The following is a 17880-nucleotide window of genomic DNA, read 5'->3' as shown; positions in this document are numbered from 1 at the left end:
AAAGTAATGTTCATTTGTATTGGTCTAGCTTTCGTAGGTATTTGTTTTTAATCAAATCCTTGTTCATATGGTAGGCTAATACTATGCTTTTTCCTTTCTAAAAAAGCATTGGGATGCTCGTTACATATAGAGGTTTCTATTTGTTGTTGAATTGATTGAATCTTTTGTTGGATCAAAGGATCCTGTATTTGTTCTTCTATATATTTATATTTAATTTCTTGTTTTAAAGTACAAAGAAATTTTTCTTTATTGTGTAATTGACTTTTGACATTATTGATTTCTTTTAATTTTGGTTTATGAATAACATCAAAGTGTATTGGTACATTTTGATAATTCGAAGATATTCCAGTTTGATCGATTGATAAGGGATATAATAGTGTAAGAAATGGGACTCCAAGGAGAACTGCTTGGCTTAGTCCTTTAACCATAATAAATGGTGTATTGATACATTGGTGATTATTACAAATAGAGGCATTGGATAATTTATAATTGATAAAGAGTCTACTGCCATCTGCAGTATTTAGGATCTGAGTTGTTTTGTCAAAATATTTTGATGGTACTAATCCTTCATTAATACAATTAAGGTCAGCACCTGAGTCTATTAAGGCTGATGTTTGAAAGCGATAGTCTTCTGCTACTATTATAGTGACTTTAACAAACCATTTTTGAATCATAATTTTATATATCAAATTTACAGAGGGAATTGTTACCAGAAGTGGTTTAGCTTCTGAGGTCTCTGGTATATCGTCCGGTGGATCAAGACTATATGTTGTAATAGATGATTGAGTTCTAGTTCATCTGTATCTGACTCTTGCTGAGATAAATTTTGTAATTCTAGAGTTTTAATTCTATTTTTTAATTAGTGAACCTCTTTTTTGACTTCTTTGATCTCCTGTTTTAATTCTGAAATAGAAGGTTCTTTTTGTTGAGTAATATGTTGTTCACTCACTCTTTTCATAATAGAGGCAAAATTGTATTCATCAGGTGTTTTACTAATAGGAGGTGTTTTTGCTTTTGTTTTAGTTAAAGTAATAAATTTAGTGATTACAGATCTTTTTTCTTCTAGATCTGTAATTTTCTCATTAAGATCTAATATTAGATTATCTTCTTGAGTAAGCATATGAAGATTATGTGTAGGTATAGGGCAAGTACAATTAGATTCTTCCATTGGATGAGATGATTCTGTATTTGTAGAAGAATCTGAAGAATCAGATGATTCTGTCCATAAAAGGTCATCATCTTGAATATGTTCTATATGTTATTCAGTAGAATCTGATGATATAGAATCATAATTGATTATATTATATAATTTTGATTTAATTGATTCATCCAAGTGTAATGATTCTATTTTCTTTTTTAATTTGCATTGGTGTTTGTAATGACCAACTTTTCCACATTTATAACATACTGGAAGTTTCCTTTTATTTTTTTTATTTGGGGAGAATTTTTTTATAAATTTTTGTTTATACTTTTTATATTGTTTATGCACTTTATTGGATTTGGATTTATATTTGTCTTTTTTGTATTTTTTCTTTTTCTTATATAACTTTTCAGGTTTATTTTTTCTATCTAAATGGTATCCAAATTGTTCACAAAAATCACCAAGTTCTTTTCGCTTGGTAATTTGCTGTTTATCTAACTGTCTTTTGAGTTTAAGATCAGTACATAAAGCTAATCCTTCAGCACATATTTCTGCTGAGAGTTCTCCAAGTGTATATGCTGAGTATACTATAACTCCATTATGTTTCTTTTTAAGTCTGTCTTTGACTTTTTCTGCAAACAAATAGGGTAAACCAGCAATAAATTTTTCTTTCCAATGGTCTAATTGACAATTTTCTCGTATTAGTAATCTTGAGAAAAAGACATCATTATACCATTTATAATGGGATAATGTAGGACAACGAAGATTAGATAGCAGATCTTCTTATCTTGCTGCCAATAAGGCCGTACTTCCTACAAAATGTAATGTAATAGTATATATTAAGGTGTTTACTGCATCACTTTTAGTATAAATTATTTCTTGATTTTGTTCATTTCTGGCGGTCCATTGTCTTGTATTGGTAAGGATTCCATTTTCGGTTTCATCATCCACATAGAAATCTCACCAGGCTCTTAACCAGCAAGTAAATCCATTGACTATTGCTTTAGCAATTTTTTGGTCTGGATTCCCTGCCATGTTATTTGCTGAAGCAAACATTGTCATATGTCTCATGACATCTAATATTTTTAATTCAGATAAACCATCTATTGTTCAATTAACTATTGATCTTCCTGAATAGGAAACAGCTTGTATGACATCTTCTTCAAGCTGTACATCAACAGGTGTATGTCTCTTATAATATGGCAAAGCTGTGATTGGTTTCCATGTTTTTCCATAGGCGATTCTGTTTATATCAATAGGTGTAGTATCCATAAAAGCAGATTCTTGGTTTTGTATAATATCTTCTATAACTGGTTCCACTTATTGAAGCATCATTGTTTCATGCTCTGGTATTTTTGCTTTTCCCTTATCTGACGATTCAGGTATATTGGGTATAGGAATACTGAGTTGGGAGAAGGAATTCTTTTAATATCTAATTGGGCTAATTTGGCTATTAACTGATCCATTAGGGTTTTATTATTTTCGCCGATATAGAATTTATTTTTATTGAGTTCTGGAGGTGGTTTAAACAAAACTGCTTTAGGAGTTATTCCCTTAGTTTGAGGAGTAACTAATCGTTCTATACGTTCTGCTTGTTTTCCTAAAGATTGCATATATAAATTAGTTAAATATAATAGTATGCTCTTTGCTTACCTGTTATAATTAACATGTTTAAATTATGTTACTGATTTTTATCCTAATAATGCTATAGACACTAAGCCTTTACATAATAGATTAAAAAATAATCCTTCACCATGGACGAATATTCATACTAAAGCAGTTCAATTAATCAAACAAAAAGTTAAAACCCTAGTTTGCCTTTCTCTTCCCCATCCTATTGCTTTCAAAATAATTGAATGTGATGCCTCCGAATTGAGACTGGGCGGTATTCTCAAGCAACACATTGATAGTCATGAACAACTATATATATATATATATATGTAGAAGATTCACCTATTTTTTATGAACACATACCTAAAATTTCAAGTGATTTGAATTTGTAGAAAAAATATTAAAATTCAAACACTATCAGGCATCCATGATCGTCAGATCGACCCATATTCAATCTGAGTCGTTAGGCTCATATATTCCAGTTAGCCCTTGGGCTAACAGGAAGATTTTCCCCATATATATATATATATATATATATATATATATGGAAAAAGCTTAAGTGAGCCTATTAGCTCACAGGAAAAAATGAGCCCAACGGTCCAGCTTGATTTTGGGTGGATCTGACAATCACAGATGTCCGATAATGTTTGAATTTTAAAATATTTTTTGATATTGTTTGATATTTTTTGAATATTCATCTATTTTTTTATGTATACACGCTCCAAATTTCACGTGATTTGGATTTGTAGAAAAAAAATGAAAATTCAAACACTACTGGACATTCGTGATCGTCAGATCAACCCAGATTCAATATGGGCCGTTGGATTCATTTGTTCCTGTGAGCTAGTGAGCTCACCCTAGCATTTTCCTATATATATATATATATATATATATATATATATATATATATATATATATATATATATATATATATATATATATATATATATATATATATATATATATATATATATATATATATGAAAAAAGACATGCGCCCAAGTGTGTACTGCAACAGTAAATGCCCATGGTCCAGATTGAATCTAGACCGATCTGACGATCACGAATGTCCAATAGTGTTTGAATTTTAATTTTTTTCTACAAATCCAAATAACTTAAAATTTTAGACGTGTGTTCTTTTCATCTGGACCTAGATTCAATCTAGGCTATTCTCATATGAGCATAAAACGGCAACTCCATATATATATATATATATATATATATATATATATATATATAGAGAGAGAGAGAGAGAGAGAGAGAAAGAGAGAAAAAACAAGTTTATATACGGTTGCAACCTTTAAATGTAAAAGTACAAATGCACCTCAAAAATCCATCGGAAAAGATTTTTTTACTGTTGAAAGACCCTCTAATTGATCATCTCGACATCGAGATGTATGAATGTGTAAAAAACAATATTGAGTCGCAAAAATAGTGCATCGAGCAACACATTATTTAGACCGTCTATTTTCAAGATTTTCACATGTTTATAGATCTATATGATTTTAACCATTTTGGAGTTCAAAATTTTATAATTAGATATTAAAATTCAATTTTAGATAATACTAAGAATTTTTTACACCAAAATTACATGTTATAATAAAATTTGAAGGTGCACCTTAATTGGATTGTTTAAAGTTGTAACCTTATTGAAACCGCACCCATATATATATATATATATATATATATATATATATATATATATATATATGTGTCGTGCATACATAAAGAGAGAATAAAACGATGCCTTCGTGTACAGGGGTCAAAACTCTCATACAAAATGGAACTATAAATACTTATCACAACGAATATGCCAATGCAACTACTAATATTAATGTGATTATTTCTACCATTAACAGCACGTCAAATGGAAAGCATCTCTAAGCTCGGCAATTGAGTAAAAGCCGAAAGCGCAAGCAAGCGTAGCGAATCACCGAGATAAGCTCCTACCTGCCCTTCAAGGCAGGTTGAGCTAAAGAAGATAGGTACTCAAGACCAAATAGGGAGAGGGAATTAGATGAGGAGAAGAATAAGGAAAAGAATAAGGAAATGAGGGGCCAGACCAGCCAGTAAGCGAATTTGCATGACAGAAACCAGTTTAAAGGTCTTTAGGAGTAACTTTTGCATTTCCATGTTCTGGCCTTGCACGTTTCGAGGCCTCGCAAAAGATGTAGCTCTTGAAACAATATTCACCTCACATGAACTGATTCTTAAACCTTTTTCTTTTCTTTTCTGATGTTCATAGCATAAATTAGGTATTCTATTAATCAAAAAATGAAAAATCTGACACAAATAAGATTCAGACATTGTATAAACGGCCACAAATCAAAATCATATGATCGTTACAGTAACGTTCATAAATGTTGTCGAATGTGACAACATGCATAAGGTGAAAAAACTCTAAACACTCGTCACGAGAGAACCTCCTAACTTCACATCAACTCTCAAAACCTCGAGGCGAAGAAGAGCTCTGTAATCTTTATCAAGCCATCCAACTCCACCTGCAGTGAAAAGGTGTCGCATTAAAACCATACCCTTGTGCAACATGCAAGATACCCCTACAGCAGTTCGCTAGATAACACATAATACTGATACTGTGGATTCTTAGCATCATGTCGCGTCATTAAATACCACAGCAAAGGGTCCAACATAACATTCAAAAAAAAAAAAAAAAGAAGTAAACAAAGGGCGCCCAACAGGAGTTCTCAGCATCTACTTATTTATGATAGTTTCCAACCACCATCGCGCATCAACCCACCTTCTGCGATGGTTAAATGCGGTGTGGGGTTGGATTCCTCATTGGTACCACATATGGTACATCTATTGGCTAGATGGAAACCTTGCTTTTTAATCTACTGTTAAACTTTGTCCGAAATGGCAAAGCCAAGAGAAACCTTTCACCTTGGGTGGGGTTTGAGGGGAGCCAAGCACTATTCGCAGTCAGTCACTGGATTGGAGGTGTAGGTTGAGGGTTTTGAATAAAGAAGAGAACATGAAAAGACCAGTTGGGGATGGGGCCCAAACTATTCTATCGGCACCTGTGGGGGAAGACAAAAACGTCTAGCCAAGAAAGAAGGGGAAGAAGCAGGGAGGTCAGAGTCTCTGTGAGACCTCAGCACAGGAGAGGTATCCAAACTCTATTTCCAGCCACTCCAGAAGTAGAGTCCGTTTCAAAGCCTCACTGTATACAGCATTGTTGTTTGGGACAGTGAAGGCTACATCAAGGACTTGATATCCAAGCTGGACGTCATTTCAGAATCTAATACAGTTCCCAGAGCTAGGGGAGAAGCGAACACAGAATGAAAAGTTGAAACCGAGCAGTCTAATAATGTGCCATGTGCCTGAAGCCCTTGAGTAAGATGGACCTTTCAAGAGCCACCCAGAGCAGTCTGTACCATATCTATTTGACATCACTTATCACCCCACAGGTGATCCTAGTTAGTGGCACAATGCCAATACAAATTGCCCAGGAGGGCGGTGTTGGCAATTTGTAGGTCCCAGAAGACTTGAGTTTGCGTATCTTCTCACCTGACCAGGTGGAATTGAATAGAATTTGAGCTTCCACTCCATAGGATATCTTGCATGAGGCATTCAAGTTTCTGTGCCACTGACACCGGCATTGCAAAAAAGGGGCATTTGCAATACTGGGATGCTTGTCAAGGTGGATTTGATTAGAGCAATGCAACCTCCGAAGAGAGGAACTGACATTTATAGGCAGCCAAGTTCCTGTCAAATTCCTCGACTAAGGTATCCCATTGGAATATATTAAAGGGGTAATACAAGATATTTGCTTGAAAGTTTATCAATGCCACACCCCATTCTTCATGCTAACACTTGGATACAAATTTGGTCTAAATACACATGAATTTGGTTTTAAGCATGTCGACCTTGAAACACATGGCTAATTTGAAGCAATGAATAAAAAGCTATAGATTGTCGACTTCTTGGGCAGAGGAACCAAGGAATACCAAAGCGTCATCCGCATAACGAAGATGAGAGATTATCAGGGTATGGTTGAGCATACCATGCTGGTAAAGCCTATCGATGGACCTGCTAAAGACATAAGCTACAATAACAAAGAAAGAGGACAAAAGATCCCCTTGTCTAAGGCCAAGGTTAGCACAAAAGAAGTCATGAGGGATCCATTGATTAGGATGGAGAACTGGCTGAGGGCAAACAGCTATGGATCCGTTCCCTCCATTTTGGTCTTAAGCCCAACGGATGCAAGATGGAGTAAAGGACCCTCTAGTCTAGATGATTGTAGGCATTTTCAAGTTCTCCAGCCCAGCATTCTTGAGAGGAGCCATTTGTCGATGCATTCCTTGGTTTGCCATATGAATGCAACATCCAAAGTTTGCCTGCCAGCAACAAAGGTTCATTGATTTGGGTAGATAACTTGGCTCAAAACTTGGTGCGGTCTTGAGACAAGAACGCAATGATCTTATAAGCTTTTCGAAAGGCTAATTGGCCTAAACCCCTTAAGTTCCTTGGTTAACTCTACTTTCGGGATGAGTGTGATATGCATTCATACTTGTCTACATGGAACTTGGGGCACCAGGGTAGGACATTGGGGCCAAGGACATCCCAGAATGAGCTGGAAAGGAAGAGGGGGAAGCTGTCAAGAAAAGGGGCCCCTTATCTCAATTCAGCAGGGGGCATTGAGGATTTCTTGTTCTGAGAAAGGTCATTCAAGCCATTGGGCACTATCTGAAGAGATGGATTGAAAAGAGAGATTTTTTATTCAAAGTCTAGGGGACTTTCAGCAGCGTAAGAGATTTCAAAAGTAAGAGAGAATAGCCTTGGAAATGTCGTCTTGCTCTTTGTACATTACAAAGGCTCATTGATTTGGGTAGATAGATAACTTGGCTCAAAACTTAGTGCAGTCTTGAGACAAGAATGAAATGATCTTATAAGCTTTTCGAAAGGCTAATTGGTCTAAACCCCTTACGTTCCTTGGCTCCCTCTACTTTCGCGATGAGTGTGATATAGCATTCATACTTTTGTCCACCACACCTTTCTCATACAACTTGGGGAACCATGCAAGGACATTGGGGCCAAGGACATTCCAGAACATGCTGAAAAGGAAGAGGGGGAAGCCCTCAAGAAAAGGGGCCTTATCTCAATTCATCCGTGGCTTTGAGCATTTCTTGTTCTAAGAAAGGTCATTCAAGCCATCGGGCACTATCTGAAGAGATGGATTGAAAAGAGATATTTTATGTTCGAAGTCTAGGGGGCTTTCGGCAGTGAAGAGATTTCGAAAGTAAGAGACAATAGCTTTGCAAACGTCATCTTGCACTTTGTACATTACACCATTATCCATGATCTGTAGGACAGAATTGGCCCGCCTTCAGCAACTTGCAGATCGTGAAAGGAGGTGTTTCAGTCCCCCTCTTGTAGCCACTCAATCCTAAAGCGTTGGTGCCAAAAGTCCTCTTGCTTTAAAATACTTCCGAAATTTGCCTTTGCTGAAGTTCTAGCCTCAAGCTCAAAAGGGGAGAGGACCCTGACTCTAGTAAATCTCGCTCCTCTCAGCCAAAGAGTCCTGATTTTTTGTGTGGAAGAGCCAAAAGCATCCCTATTCCAGGCTCTCAATTTTTGCATGAAGAGCTGTAGCTTCATTAGGCAATATGAAACCAATCCACCCCTAGACTTCAAAAAGGGACCGACGATGGGGCGATTAGGGAGAGTATTGTCCTCCAACCATAGTTAGCAAGTCTCCATTTAAAACACGATTTTATCAAAAAATTTCCAATTTTTTGAAATCCGGTAAGAACTCCAAGTTTTCAGAAGATCTTCAAAAAGTCGCCTTTTTTTAATGAAACTCATACAAGTGTATTTTATCTTTTTTCAAAAAAAAAAATTTCCCCATAACTTTATTTCTTCATTAACTTATATAATTGAATTTTGGTTTAAAAATAAGCACATTAAGAGTGGAAGTAAATTAAGAATCTTGATTTAACAGAAAACTCTATCAAAAATTTTAGGAATAAGTTCCCCTAAAAAAGGTGTACAAAAAAATACAAGCAATATATTCCCCAAAAAATAAGACATCAAAACAATCGTATATCTCAAAATAATAGGTTGAATAAGAAGAAGATGAAAAAACAATTTCCCTTAAATCTAGAGCATCCTTATAAAGAGCAAGAGAGAGATTCAATGATACTAAAGATTTAGGCAGGTAGAAATTAAGTGCGAGATTCAAATTTGCATAAGCATTTTGCTAATTTCTTCATGCATACAGAAGTTTGATTAATATCATATTTTTATTTTTTTTAATTTCAATTTTGGATAGACCACTATTTTATATATTTGAGCGTTCGTGTTTTACTTTAGTTAACTGCAATCCTATACTGAGGGTCTTTTCTGTTTTTTTCTTTGAACAATAATCCTATACCTTGGTTTACAGTTCTTATTATTTACTAATATAGTTCTTGTGTTTACTATTATTGTTGTTGTTTCATTTTATGCTCGCAATAAAACTATGATACATTTTGTGTTGTGATAATACAGCAAGCATTGTTATTGGATTTATTGAAAGTTCAGATAATAATTTGTCAAGTATTACTCTAATGACACAAGGTAAGGCCATAAAATTATTGTCCAATGGCTTTAACTGCAAATCATAATCCTATATAATTTTTATAAATCCGATTTTTTCACTCCATTTTTTTAGGGGAATCCAAAGTATTCATGATTCTATAACTTAACTTATTTTTGGCGATTCGATTTTTTGACCCGATTTTTTCTCAGACTTATTGAAATAAAACTGATCCATTACTGATGATTTGATTCACCGATATATTATTACTCCCCGACTTGCTAACTATGCCTCCAACCACATATGTCAGAATCTAAAAGGTCTAGGGTTGAAGATGAAAGTTTGGGCATCAAAGAGAATGGCAATGTGATCTGAAGTGGGCCACGGAAGGGATGTAGAGGTCACCTCCTGGAAGTGTTGCTCCCAATCTGGATTGATAAGAAATCTGTCCAATTTGAACAAAGTAGGTGAGGACTGATTGTTTGACCAGATGAAGAGAGAGTGAGTTCCTATTAACAAACTATGAGAACTCAGCCAGGCTGCCTGTGATTGAACCACCTCTCTTTTTCTAAAAGTACAAAAGTCCCTGCCCAGACACAACAGAATAGAGAACAGAGCAGAAGTTTGGTCTAATTCATCCCAAAAGACTTTCTCTGAAAGCAGTCGATAGGTCCGTAGACAGCCAAGAGAGACATTGAAAATCGTCAGAGATGCAAGGAAAAGAGATGGGTACTAAGAAAGCTCCAATAATGGTGTCCACTGCAGTTAACACCAATGGCCTCATGAGAAACCCAAATGCCACCAGAGGAGCCCTAGGATGGCTGGGAGGACCATTCCACAGGTCGGCGACCCCAAACTGGGTGAGCTTGCTCAAGGTTAGGGCATCCTTTGTTTCTGGGACAACTGACTATGTTGGGTAGGTACTTGTGGACGGGGGGGCGGGGGATCATCAGGGTCATCCAAACCCCTTACATTCCAAGCTACAACCTTCATCTGGGATCCACTCGGGTGACCTTGGAAGTCACCCAGTGGACTGCATCAGAACCTTGTCTATAAAAGAGGAGGATGGAGCAGAATGCGAGAGGCCTCTAGCATCTCTTTTTTAGGGGCAATGGACTCCGACCCAACGCAGGACCCAATGACCAAACCCTACCTGGGTCCGGGTATGGGTCCAAACTTTGACCCATTGAGTCGGGTCCTGGTCCATGTAGACCCGACCTGAATAGTGTTAATATTTTATTTCAATAGTAATTAAATAATATTAAAATAAATATAACTATATACTTTTAGTAATTATATCTAAATAATACATGTATCTATTTAACATAATATTTGATATATCTAAATACATACTTTTTTTTATTTTTGGGTCCGGGTCCAGGTCCGGTTAGGGTCCGGGTCCAATAACTTCAGATCAGATCAGGTCGGGTCTGGGTCCCATAAATTTATTTTGGGTCCGGCCCGTTGCCACCCCTACTCATTTTCATTGAAACCCCAATCCAAGTTCTTAAAGCTCATGTTTACCTTTTCCCATGACCTTGACAGAGTTAGGTTCTCCCTTGGTCACATTGGCTTTGAAGGCTTCAGTAATGTCCCCAATGGCCATGTCATAGACAAGGCCCATGGACAGATTCTGGTTGTGAAGAGCAGGAGATTCGGCTGAGGGATGATTCCAGGTGTGAAGCGGGATGCCTGAAGCTGAGATCCACAAGGTCAATTCCTGAATGGAACATTCCTCAGGAGTCCAGAGCAGTAGTCTTGAGAGTGGCACCTGTGAAAGGCCACCAAGTTAACGCACTCTCTGGGCTTCATCCTGGGATCGAAAAGAGAATAAAATTTGGGATCTGTCATGCAGTTTTGATCCAGTTTGCAATGCCTTTGATTCATGACGAGTGACTGAAAGTTCCAATGAATGATGTTTTTTAACTGGTTATGCTTTCTTCTACAATGGCTTTAGTCACAATAAAGGCATGTTGCCCTTTATAGGTGGCAGCTGTGTTCTGGGTTGGGAGGGAGGAGCTAAGAAAAGATCGTGAGAAGCTTGCCATGGCCCAGATTTGCTGAATGGGAGGTATGGATGGGATAGAGGTGGGTTGGAAGAGGCATAAGAAAGTCCAAAGAGAGGGTGGTAGAGGCAGGGTTCAGAAAGAGGAAGTAGGTAGCTTGACAGCAGGAAGGTGGCAGAGGGGCCATCAGGATATTACAGTGGATGGGCTAGGGTAGGAGAGCCGGAGGTTGTCCATGCCATCTATGGGCCTGGGAGCAACAGTTATCCATGCCTTTTTTAAGATTTAAAATCCTGAATAGTCAAAATTCTGTTCTGCCATACCCTAAATGTTGTTTACGTAATTATCAAAGAAAGCTTTTACAAAGCCAAAGAATACAGAAAGGAAAAAATCAAAATAATGAAGCGGAAGGAGCCCGACGGTATCAGAATGCTGCCACCATCTTAAATTACAACTTGATATACACTCATTTTTATTGATTTACAGTCCACTATTAAAAAGATAAATAAATACACTCGTTTTTATTGATATACAGTTAACACTCAACTTTTTTTTTATTACAGTTAACATTCTCTAAAAAAAAAATCCAAGCTATGGTAGCACCAAAATACAATGGTTGCTGCACATTGCCAGCCACAATGGCATGCCATCAAGCCAAAGACTTGAACTAGCTTTCAGGAAGGGATGCTTCAAACTAAAGTCACACTACTGTGGTGAGATTGGTGACACTGCTGTTCAGTGCAAGAAAATTTGAGATCCAATGACTGCAAGGAACTGGACACACATCAACATTGCCCACCGTATCTGATCGCACACTGACATCTTAATTCTCCAAGGCCTACTCCCCATAAATGCTCAATCTGCTTGCTCAAGATTTCCAATGGATGTTTATACAGCATTACAAGTAATTCTCTTTTGGACTCTTCCAGGGTTCTTATTTCTTAAATCCACAGCATCGCATCATATGATTGGAGATACATGTATAAAGTACCCTAACCGATAAATATAGTGACCACTTCCTGAGTGAATGTAACTTCCACTTAGATTAGCGGTATCGGTCCAATGAGGGTAAACGCCTCTCCCCATCACAACTTAACATTGTAACCTCCATTGATCAACGTGTTGAAACATTTCTTGATGCACTCTCTAAAATGTCATGTGCAGGATTGGCAGACCCTAAGGGCAATTTGTGGCCTGGCGGGAGAATTAGGATGGCGACTGGACTTCCCTTAATTCAAGTGCTAATTATGTTAAGGAATATTTTGACAGAATACATTCTGACATAGAGGACATGCCCCACCAGGATCACTTTCATAACTCGATGGAAATTTTTCCGAGAACCTTTCTAACATTTTCTGCGTCCTGATTTAAATACAATGTCTAGGCAAACTGAAAATTGTTGTTATGATACCAGATGAAACTAATTATCCACGATTTTCAAATCCTTCAAATGCATTATCAGCAAGGGCACAGAAGCATAGGTTCCAGAACATACTTTTGTTGTATCATAAATAGACTAGCTCACTCTTGTGCATTATCAGTCAGTGAACAGAAGGATAGGTTCCAGAACATACTTTTGTTGTATCATAAATAGATTAGCTCACTCTTGCCGAGTAAATGACTCTCTACTTACATCTTTTTCAAAACCAACATGTTTTTTTTATTTGTGTTCGTTTTCCCTACTTCCTACCTATGAACAATACACACTGAGTAACAATTTATTACGTGTTTTCTTGGGTCATGAAGACACTGAAAACGGATAAAGTGTTGTAGTCACATGGCTACATGCAATTCATGTTGTCTTAAGTCTTCTCTTTTCACTGAAAGTCCAAACACCTTACTTCCTGTACAAATATTGTTAACAATACTTTCTTAAAGCTAGTATAGAAATAAAAGCTCTTCTTGCTCGTGCACCAAAGTCCACCATGTTTATCAAATGCCACAAAAGGGAATGCAACCATAGGCTTGTCATACTCAACCAGCTGCAACTACTCTTAAAACACCTCATTTAACAAAAAATAAATGAATAAATAACTTGAAACCTAGTAGGAACAGAACCCCAGACATCACATTGTGCCACCGCACCACCCATGACTTCCAGCCGTTCCTACTCTTGAAACACCTCATTTAGCCATGGTGTGTAAATATTCTAGCCGTTCTATGAAAGTAATCACATGAAAGGTTGGATTACCAGGAACTTGAATGTCAACAAATGTTCAAAAAGTCGGCCGCCTGATTGCCTAGGCAGCTATCTGAAAGGCCTAGGCATTCTTAAGGCGGTCATTGTTAGGCGCCAGAACTAGGCGCTTGGGTGGCCGATTAGGCAGTTGAAAAGATGGTAAAAGGCGCCCGCCTAGGCGGCCTGCAGGAGTATGGCGGAAAAACAATTTTGGGAGGGAGCAAAAAAAGTCATTTTAACCCCTTCAAAGGAGGGGATAAGGGTTTGGGGGGTCATTCTTGCCTTCAAAAATAATTTTAGTTAACTTTAGAGTGAGAAACAACTTGAAAAAAAACCTAGATTTGAAGATTTTTTGAGAGATTGAAATTTTTTTCAAATTTTTTTTCGAAAGTCACGATATTAAAGGATATTCAACCCCAATCTTTTTGAGCCTTATATGGGTTGTAAAAGAGGAGATTTGGGATCCCAAACATTTCGGTTTGGGCCGAAACCGAGTCCACTTCAAGAAGGTTGCTATATTTCAATCGTTTTCATTAGGTTTTGTATTTTTTTCCCTTAATGTCTATTGTCTAATGATGTTATTTTTTTCTATTTGTATTTTTTCTTTGATATTTTGAGATAAATATTTCATATTTTTTTGTCTATTTGGATTATTATTTTATTAGTTAGTTTAATAATTGTTTAATTCTTAATTGCTTATTAAATAATTGTATGTGTAATGTGTTTTCTCGATGTATGATTCATAAAGAATAATTATTTTATAGTTACTTTAATATTTGCTTAATGCTTATTAAATAATTGCATGTGTGATATTCTTTTTCGATTTGTGTCATATCATTGCAATTTTGATGTGTATGTTTTACCTAGATTTGATTTTTAGCTTAATAAGAAGCCAACACATTAAAGGGTCAATGTCACTTCCTATTTGTAATAAGAAGCCAATACATACAAAACTTACTTATTAAATAATAAAACAAACAATTTTATATCTAATAAAATTGGGGGAGGTGTGGGGGATCCAAATTAAAAAAAAAATAAAATAAATAAATCGACTTTATATGGGTTTGGGCGCCCGCCTAGGCGGCTGCCTCCTACTTATTGAACATTGATTGTCGCCAAAGCTAGCTTTCTTAATCTTGACCCAACAATGGCCTCTACTTAAAGTAAGTATATGTTTCAAATGACAGAGATGCATTCCTCCACGGAAATATTAAAAGGATAAGTATATAGTTGCCAGTCTCCTGGATGCAAACTTTGTACATATCCCATACATGTGCCTCATTTGTAAGGTCAAGAAGATGTCGTGCAGTCACAGACAAGCCCTAGAAATTTCATCATGTTATTTCTTTGTGTTGGGTATCAACAAAGAAACCACAATTAGGGCGCCTAGCTGGCATTCAAGGAAAGGGGATGTAGTTCTCCTTGTTTAAGTCAATGATATTCAACTCAATAGTTCTGATGAAGCGACAGGTGGCACTCAACGGCCACACTCTCCTGCTTCGACTGAAGATGTTGTCCTTTCCTTTAACGCTCCCTCCTCTACCCGAGGAGCCATCCTTCCCCTCTCTTTGCCACCTGGACACACACAGCAGCCTCCTTCTATTTCTTCACCTACTACCATCCTTTCACCTGCCTTTTCCCCATGTGATGGGCTTCGTAGTCATCATAGCGAACCCATCACCCCTCCATGCTCCCCTACTCCTCTTACCTCTCTGGAGCTACCTTCTTCCCCTCCCCAAGCCTCTCACTCCTCCTCCCAGACCTCGTCCCCCTACTGGTCTCTTCTATCCCTTCCGGTGGATGTTAGCACCAAAGAAGAGAGAGCCAAGACTTCCCCTTCCCTCCTACCCTGGTCCCCTGCTTTACTCTCTTTGTCGTTTTTACTCCTCAGCTTACATTCTATCAGTGCTTTCCCACTGTTTGCCTTAGAGAAGCCTATGGAACTGGACACTTCCCTCCTTCCATACGGTATCATCACTGTGCATTCCCTTGACCCCTCCCCTCCTGACCCAAAGTTTCTTTCTGAGCTCCTCGCCTCCTTTTTACCCCTACCCGCTCTTCTTGTTCCCCTCGGCAGGGTGGACCACTGTCCTCCTTCCCTTTCAGGCTTCTCCTCTCTCTCTTCCTTACTACGGTCCCCGCCCTTACCCTCATCACTACTTGTCCTTTTACACCCCACCCCCCCCTTTGGGACCTATCAACCCCCCTGCGATTCCCAGTCTCTACCCCTCTTCTGTCAGTATTCCTTCCCCCCCTCCTCTTTGGACCCCTGTCTCGTTTGATGCTCCCCTTGGGTCTTTTCCTTCTCCACCATCTGATTTTGAACCTCCCCATGGTGTACCAGTCTCTGGTCACCCCGCTGATCCGCCATCTCGTCCCACCTCTGATGAACCTGTGCCCCTGCCACTTGACCTTTATCCCCTTGTGCCGTCCATCCACCTTTCTGAACCCTTCCCGGACGCTTCAGTGTCACCCACTCTCTCAACTTTTTCCTCCCCCTCGGCCGATGGCGAAGGAGAGAGCCCAGGCAAAGGATGACAACAGCTGAGAGGCTGATATCTACTGGGTAATGGGCTTTGAACACCATGGACCAGAACGCCTGACACATCGTTTCTTGCTTGGGGACACCCAAAGCCGGTTCAAGGTGAAAGTCAAAGGACAACGCGAACTGTTGAACTTGGTTTCTTCTATTAATTATGCCAAACAGGCAGTTGGTGTCAATTATCCTTCCGCCACCCCTACCATCCTTAATTCAAGGGGATCGTCCAAGACAGCCTCCTTCTTTGCCCTTCCTTTTATCAATGAAAATACTCTCTTGGAACATTAGAGGGTTAGGACAAAAGGCCAAAAGGGATTCGACAAGAGATTTAACTATTAAATTTTCCCCATCGATTCGAGCCCTGACTGAGACGAAGCAACCGGAGCTTATTCTGCAATCAATTCGAAGCGTGTGGGGCAGAAAGCCGTGTCAATGGGTTTCTTTACCAACGACAGAAGCCTTCGGAGGTATTTGGGTGGTCTGGAACCCAATTGAGCTTAATCTCCTCTATTCCCACACAGGAGATTTCTCGGTCACCGTTCTCCCTTCTAGGGCTACAAAAGGGTTGCTGCTCAAATTCTCTACCATTTATGGACCCAATTCAGCTTTCTTACGTTCCTGTCTTTGGTCTGAATTGGACTTCGTTGCAGATTTACCCCAAATGCGTGGTGCCTGGGCGGTGATTTTAATATCACCCAATGGTCCCATGAGAGAAATCTTAACACCAATATTTCTCAGCGTATGCTGGATTTATAGGACTTCATATTTAGACAAGAACTTCTAGACATTCCTATCCAAGGGAATGCCTTTACCTGGTCAAATCATTCAGTTCAACCTTCCCTGGCTAAATTGGTTCGCTTCCTTCTCTCTGGATTGGGAAGCTGCTTTTCCTGATTCACATGTACTCACCCTGCCTAAACCCACCTCGGATCATTGTCCTAATCTTCTTGATACTCAGGTGGTCCGTAGGGGGCCAAAACCTTTTCGTTTTGAATTGGCTTGGCTAGAAGAGCAGTCCCTTCTGAGTCTCATACCCAGTTGATGGAATTCCTTCTCTTCCCAAGTCTCGGGTAGAGCGGGCTTCAAGCTTCAATCCAAAATTCAGCTTCTCAAAAAGTCCCTTAAAACTTGGAGTTGGCCTAGGAATTATTCTCAGTTAAAAAGCTCTTTGCTTATCTCCATTCAAGACCTTGATAGAATAGAAGAAGCTAGACCCCTTTCAGACTATGAAGTGCTTCTTAGAACCCAATCCAAGTTGGAATACCTCGCTACTCTCAAGAAAGAAGAACTTTTTGGTACCAGAGATCCAGAGTCAAATGGCTAAAAACAAGGGATCAAAACACTGCTTTCTTTCACCGCATAGCGAATTGCCGGAGAAGAGAGAACCTGATTTCCACAATTAAGGTGGATAATCACTATCTTACCCAGCCAGAGGAAATTGAATCAGCCATCCTCAATTTCTTCAAGTCTCTCTACTCTGCCCCTGTGGGATACAGGCCTAGGATGTCCACTCTGGACTTCCTAACAGTTCCAGACCAATGGTCAAGCTGGCTGGAAAGACCTTTTTTAGTAGAGGATATTTCCAGTGCCATTGACCAATTAGCCAGGGACAGCTCCGGGGCCGGATGGGTTTCCCATAGCCCCGTTTAAATATTTCATGGGTACCTTTCTATCAGACCTCTTGAGTTTCTTTGAAGAATTTTATCATAGGGGGATCATCAACAAAGCTATTAATGCCACTTCTTAGTCCTTGTCCCTAAGAAAAAAGGGGGGCTAAAGAGCTAAAGGACTTTCGTCCTATTAGCTTGCTCAACTCTTCATACAAAATTCTGGCCAAGGCCTTGGCGTCCAGACTCAAGCAGGTTC

At 38.6% G+C, this 17880-nt stretch overlaps 1 protein-coding gene across 1 annotated transcript in view; it reads right to left on the bottom strand.

Annotated features, from left to right (window-relative positions):
- Positions 1 to 4956: 4956 nt before the first annotated feature.
- LOC18421828 (Translation elongation factor EF1A/initiation factor IF2gamma family protein) overlaps positions 4957 to 17880 on the bottom strand; it is a 61808-nt gene continuing 48884 nt past the window's right edge. The window contains exon 17 of the mRNA XM_006826645.4: positions 4957 to 5253. The gene's annotated coding sequence lies outside the window, so the exon portion shown is untranslated. The remainder of the gene's footprint in view (positions 5254 to 17880) is intronic.

This window comes from Amborella trichopoda, chromosome 12, assembly GCF_054954075.1.
Source record: "Amborella trichopoda isolate Santa Cruz 75 chromosome 12, AtrichopodaSantaCruz75HAP2 v2.0, whole genome shotgun sequence".
NCBI lineage: Eukaryota > Viridiplantae > Streptophyta > Magnoliopsida > Amborellales > Amborellaceae > Amborella > Amborella trichopoda.
The sequence above is the reverse complement of the archived record's forward strand: the minus strand, read 5'-3'. Positions and strand labels throughout refer to the sequence as shown.